We start from the raw sequence: 6,378 nt of genomic DNA on the forward strand, positions 1-6,378 counted from the left end.
CCCGAGGGATCCCCAGAGTCTGTGAATCCCCGCGCGTGAGCAGCAGTTGGTTTTGCCTGTGGGGCCTTTGAATCAGAGACCAGCTGTCTGCTGAAGGCCCTCTGGGCACCCACTGGGCTAAAACCCCAACTGTCTGCTGGTCCCTGGGAACTGGGGAGGGGGGTTTCCTGGCAGCAGCCACCCCCTCAAAGGAGCAGAATGACTTTGTCAAGAGGAGCCGGGCTCTTCCTGGGCTGAGCGCTCATCCTGCCATGCTGCCTGGGGCTCAGGAATAGGACAGTCCCCAGCTGGTTTGGAGGGTCGGGGGTGGGGGGAGACTCAGCAGGCAAAGGCAGGCAGTCCAGTGATACTTCCACTCCGTCAGAGCCCGTCCTGATGGCCCAGGAGATTACCTGCTGCGTGCCCTGGAGAAGGTACCAGACTGCTCGGGGTCCCTGGGTTTTCTGCAAACAAGTGGGAACTGCAATGCCAGTTCCTTCCCAAGATTGTTGGGAAGAAAACAACCTTGAAATAATAAGCTTAGTTCAGAGAGCATATATATCAGTGATCCCAGCCATGAGGACTGGGTTCAAACCCTGACCCTGCCTTAACTCCTAACTGAATCACCCAGGACCGACTCAACCTCAGTATTCTCGTCTGAACAGTGGGGACGATAATAGCATCTTTCACAGGATGGTGGTAAAACAGAATGTGAGAACATCCGTACATTGCTGTGCGTCATGCGTGGTGTGAAATACCAGAGCCACCTGGTGTTAAGCACATTCTAGAAGCCAAAGAGGTTTCCAGCATTAGCTCATTAAATTCTTACAGCAAGCCTAGGCACTGGACACTGTAATTATCCCCATTTTCCAGAGGTGGCAACTGAGGCTTGGCAAGGTGAGGCCTTCGCCCAAAGTCACACAACTAGGAAATGGTGAGCAAGGGTGTGAGCCCAGGGCTGCTTGACTCTGAAGCCCCAAATCCCAACCATTATTATAGGAAGCACTCATTTAAGATCTGGAAGGAACCCTTGAAGTTGACCAATCAGCCCATTTTACTGCTGAGAAAATCAAGGCCCAGACATGGGAAGCGATTAGCATAGTTACAGATTATTAGCTGCTGCTGCTGGAACCAGGCCTACGACTCCCACAGAGGCTAGCACTTGCTATGTGCCAGGTTTGAAGTTCTTTATGTGCGTCATTGCATGTAAATTTTACAACAACCCTAGGAAGACAGCGACTTGTATTAATCCCATTTTTCATTTGGGTAAACTGAGGCCGAAAGGAGCAGTAGCTTACTCAAGATCAGACAGACAATTAGCAGAAGAGGTAGGACTCACACCCAGAAAGTCAAGTTCCAGAGCCCTGGTCCAGTGCCACCTGTGTCACCGCCTCCTGGCAGAGCCCGAGCTGGCCTTGCCCAGCAGCCAGGCAGACTCTCCTGCCAAGGAAAGGGGGTCTGCAGGGTTCCCAGGGCATGGCCACCACCAGGCAAGGCAGGGCACAGCAGGAGCCCCTGGCTGGGAAGGTGCTGCCTGAGCTGCACTACCCAAGGAGATGGGCACAGAGCTGGGGCTGGCAAGCCCAGTCTGCCCGAAAACCATTAGCCCCCTGCCTCTGCGAAGAGAAGTTTATCCAACAAAATGCAGGCAAGCGAAGAACACGTCCTGCTTTATATGTCTCTTGTTGTAGGCAGCGCACATCTTGGGAGATGCGTGGATGAAAGGCACCATATAAAATGCAATCAATTATGAATCACCATTACTGAATTAATCACATGTATGATTAATATAGTAATAATAATTAATGGGCGTATGGCCTGGAGATTAGAGTGAAGAACTGGCAGGGAGGAGTTGGGGTGTTTCTTGTAGCTTCTGCCACTGACTGGAGATGTCACCTTGGGGAAAGCCCTGGGCTTGGGTCTTGGCCTCTTTCCCGGTGTCCCTGCCTTGGCTGTGGAAGTAGGGGACCCAGGGGTGCCTGGAAACCCCTAGATGGTCCTGGGATGGTTCCTAGGATCTCGCCACCTACTTACAGCTGCATCTGAACTGCTCAAGGTCAAGGGGACAAATCAAAATCTCCGTCTGGCATAACAGAGAACAGAATGAACAAGGCAAAGGAGGAGAACATGCAGGGGGTGGTTTTTGAGCTTACACTTGACTTGAATCAGTGATGCGAACTCATTTTGTCTGTCTGTCCTTTTGTCTGCCTGCGTCAGGATTTGCCTTCTCTCAGACACCCCCAGAGGGCCTGGACCTCATCTGTTACCTCTCATTGCAAAGCTAGTAGATCATTTTTGTGTATGACTTTATAATTTCCTGTTACTCGTTTATCCAGTTATGTATATTTCCTCATTGTAAAGGAGTCCAGCAACGCAGAAATAATATATATGTATACACAGAGGGTGCCAAAAAAAAAGTATACACATTTAAAGAAAGGAAAAAAAAACTGTATTAAAATTGTAATACTCAATATATACCAATAACAAAAGATGAATACAAGTCATGGGTATACATTTTTTGGCACCCCCAGTATGTAAAAGAAAACATGTCATCACCCCATTTCCCCTGTTCATACTTTGGTATACAATATATATCCTTTTACATACATATACCTAGATCTCCTTTTGTAAAAACACAGATGGAATAGAACTCAATGCATTGTTCTGCAGAGGCTTTTTGATAGTAGGTTCCACATACACAATTCAAATTAAAACTGTGCAGTGGAGCCAAAATCCCACCAATGAAGAGAGTGATTAGGCTGCTTGGGAGAGGGGGACGACAGTTATTTTGGGGGAGATTCATTAACACTTTCCTGCCCCTGGTGCTCTGCTTGTTTTCATTGCTGGGAAAGGGTCGTTTGTCATAAGGTACCATAATGAAATTTAAAAATGAACGTCCCTCGACCACCTGGTCCCTACGTGGCTGGGATCTTATTCATTTCCCAGCCTGGAAAATAAGCACTTTTATTGTTCACTTGAGAAAAAAATGTGCGCTCCTGGAGACTTCAACGGCCTGCTGTCGACTCAGGATCATCACGCAGAGACCACCTTCCTGGGTAAATCCTCTCATTACGCAGATGGAGCAACTGAGGCCAAGAGCAGGGAAGTGACGACCCCAGGCCACAAAGCTAGTGAGGGGCTGAACCGAACAAACTTCGTGATCCTGACTCTCACGTCAGTGCTCTTCCACTATCCCATAATTCCCAGGGTCTGGAAATGAGAAGACGGAAAGACAGGTTCTGGAATGGGTCCCCGAAAAAGCCTGTTGGCCTCAGCTGTTGGAGAGGCAGGAAGTCCTGGGCAGAATGGGGCTGGAGAGGTGCTGTAAACATTGTTTCCAGGGGCACCCAGCTTTCATATGGGTCACTTAAACCACCCAGGGAATAACAGGAGGACCTTCCACTCTATTTAGATGAACCACAAATAAGAAGCATCCTTCTCCACGTCTTGTCTGTTGTTCTGGCAGCACCCAGCCTCGGTGATGATGGAGAAGGGCGGTTCCCAGGGGGGACAGCAGGCTGAGGGCTGACCCGGTCATCACTCACCCTGCTGGCGTGGGAGCCCCACCCAGTGCCTGCCACTGCTGCCTGCAGGCAAATGCTGAAAAATCAAATTGGGATGTGTCCTCTTTGGAGGAGGAGCTTCCTCCTGCTGGACGCTTTGAGACCTGAGAGCTGGTAACCAGGGTGGCGTGCATCTCTTCTCTAGGACAGCTTTGTGTGGCGGGACCCACCCGGGTGGGTGGGATCGGAGCCCCAGCGCAGGAGGAGGCACTTGACAGCCTCGTGTTGACCCCTCCTTGGAAAGACTCACGATTCAGATCTCACAGATGGGGAAATTGAGGCCCGAAGTAATCTGTGCAGTGCCCCAAGTTAACCAGCAAGTCAGGCAGTGGCAGAGTACTACCTGGGGGCCTGAGAACCCTGCCCCCCAGGCCAGAGACTTCCTTAGCTGTGTGACCTTGGGCAAGTTACTTAACATCTCTAAGCTTCATCTGTACCTTGGGACTTGGCTAATAGGAGTTAAGGCACAGAGCTGTTGGGAAAGATCAGTGGATAATACACAAGCTGGTTTGCATAGAGCCTGGCATAAAACAGGTGTGCAATAAATGTATTTTATTATTATTATTATTATTATTATTATTATAGCACGTCACAGCCTTTAATTCTGCATCCTCTGCCTGCTCTGTGACAACAGTCTAAATGTTATTCAGCAGTTCAGCCCCCTCTCCGAGCTTGGGGGAGCCCAGAGCAGGGAAGGGTTAAGGCGGAGGGAGGGGATGGCAGAGGCTGGAGCCCTGAGCTGCCACCTCTTGCTCCTAGTCCTGACACCTCTGTGACCTTGGACCAGTCCCTCTCTTTCTCTCTGTCTCTGTCCTCAGGCTCTTTGTTCTGGATGCATCCAAATGACAGTGCTGCCTGCTTGTGTGCTGCAGTGAGAACCCATCCTGGAGGAGGCCAGGAGCCCCTGAGAACCACATGTCCCCCTGGGAGAGGAGAAAGCTCTGCCACCGCCCCGAGAGGCAGCCTGGCAGGAACCCTGCGGGAGGCTGAAGAGCCCAGGGCTGCCAACTCCGTGACCTCTGCCCTGGCCCCTGCAAGAGTCCTCCCACGCCCTCCTCCCAAGCTTACCCCGGAGTGAGGCCCCTCCTGCCCCCTATCTGCACTCCCTCCGGAGCTGGCTTGGCTTCGTCAAAAGCAGGGCCCATCAGGGTGGAGGCGGCGATGTGTCAGCTGGTGTTCAGGCTCTGGTTGTGCGCTCAGATCGCTCCCCCTCCCCATCTCCCCAAATCCACCCACCCACCCCTTTACCCACTGCTTGGGGCCTTCTGGGTAGCAGCACTTCACGGAGGGAGACAGAGCAGAAGCCTTGAGCCCTTGGCTGTTGGGGTGGGCGGACTGACTCACTTAGCCCCCTCCCTAGGACCGATGGGGCAGCCCCCACGCCCATGGGCGCTGGCACCCTGTCAGGCCCCTGGGTTTCGGAAAAGGAAGCTGCGGCCCCGCCGCGCCTGACCCAAACTGGCTGAGGATGCGCTCTGCGCGCTGGGACCCGCCGGCCCCCGGGCGGGGAGGAGATGTTTAGGCAGCGAGCCCCCAGAGCAGGCTCGCTCCCGCGGCCGCCTGCTGGGGCCACCCTGACCGCGGGCCCGCCAGGACGCCCCTGCTCGCGGCGCCCCTCCCGGGGCCGTGGCGCGTCCCCCGAGTCTCGCAGTATTTCCTTCCTGCACCTTTAAGAAGACCGTTGCTCCGTGGTGGGATGGTGTGTTAAAGCCACACAGAGGAAGTTACGCAGCCCGGATCAGACCGAGAGATAAAAGCCCCGATGGTGATCGTGAGTGATGGCAAGAGGATTTGGCCTCGGCTTTAACTTGGAGCTGAGTGCAGGGGGGCAGTGAAGCGCCCAGCCATCTGGCCCGCGCCGCGCGGGGGGATGCCCCGGCGCCCCGACGAGCAGCCGCGAAGCCCACCCAGGCCGGGGGCTGCCCGGCGCCCGAGCCTGGGTCCTCTCCGAGCCGCCCAGGGGGGCCAAAAAGTTTGCACTTGTTAGCGCCTATCTCCCGCTCGCCCGGGGCGGGCGATGCGGGCGGTGCGGGCGGCCCCCTCCCCCTGCCCGCGTCTCCGGGACGGCTGCGGGCGGCCCCCCCGGCGGCCGGAGGGCTCCCCAGCCCGACTCTGACGGCCGCAGCGGCGGCGGCCACAGCGGCGGCGGGAGCGGCGCGGGGAAGGACCACCGGCTTGCAGCCCTCCGGCCCTCGCCCCCACCCAGCGCCGGCCAGCGGGGGGAGGCGGAGCGCCAGCGGGTGGCGGTCCTCGGCCTCCCGGGTCCCCGCTCCGGGAAGCTGCTCCGAGCCGGGGTAAGGCGGACGGGGAGAGCCCGGGAGGCGAGCTGGGGGAGAGGCGCTGCAGCTTTGCCAGGCTGGTTTCATTTTTAAAGGGCTTCGGTGACCATGCAGGCTTTCCCGGGCCCAGGAGCCACTTACAGCAGCCCAGCAAGGGCTTGGATGCAAAAGTTATTCGGTAGCGGCTGTTACTAGCGGAGGACTGGAGTCGCCAGAGAGGGGTGTGTGAGTGTGCATTTGTAGCAGCATCTTAAAGGAATAGCTTGTCTTCCTGGCTGGCTTTTCCCCACCAGGGTCCTTTTCCATCGCGTGTGTGGTGGGGATGGATGTTGCAAGAAACCTGGATGCGTTTGTGAAGAGGAAATGAACCCTTCCCTCGCGCCACTTTCCCACCCCAATTTAATCGCCACCATCTAGACACCCTGCCCCTCCCCCCACCCCCTTCCCATCTCTCCGAAAAGTGGGTATGTGTGCGTTGCACAGAGAAACTCTTGGCCAGGACTGGAAAATTTCTCTCGGGGCCGTGGAGGGGTGGGCTCTTGGGGGAGGGGGGTGAG

At 55.3% G+C, this 6,378-nt stretch overlaps 1 protein-coding gene across 13 annotated transcripts in view; it reads left to right on the plus strand.

Annotated features, from left to right (window-relative positions):
• The first annotated feature begins 4,816 nt into the window (after nt 1–4,816).
• The window catches only part of NTNG2 (netrin G2), a 72,141-nt gene continuing 70,579 nt past the window's right edge, over nt 4,817–6,378 (plus strand). For 9 of the 13 annotated variants that reach the window (XR_002123581.1, XM_019638932.1, XM_019638983.1 and 6 more), the window contains exon 1: nt 4,817–5,836. The gene's annotated coding sequence lies outside the window, so the exon portion shown is untranslated. Of the gene's footprint in view, nt 5,837–5,916; nt 6,047–6,378 lie in introns of all 13 variants that reach the window. The other 4 variants (XM_019638942.1, XM_019638951.1, XM_019638957.1 and 1 more) reach the window with 3 other exon arrangements.

Source organism: Hipposideros armiger, unplaced genomic scaffold (assembly GCF_001890085.2).
Source record: "Hipposideros armiger isolate ML-2016 unplaced genomic scaffold, ASM189008v1 scaffold_3, whole genome shotgun sequence".
Lineage (NCBI taxonomy): Eukaryota > Metazoa > Chordata > Mammalia > Chiroptera > Hipposideridae > Hipposideros > Hipposideros armiger.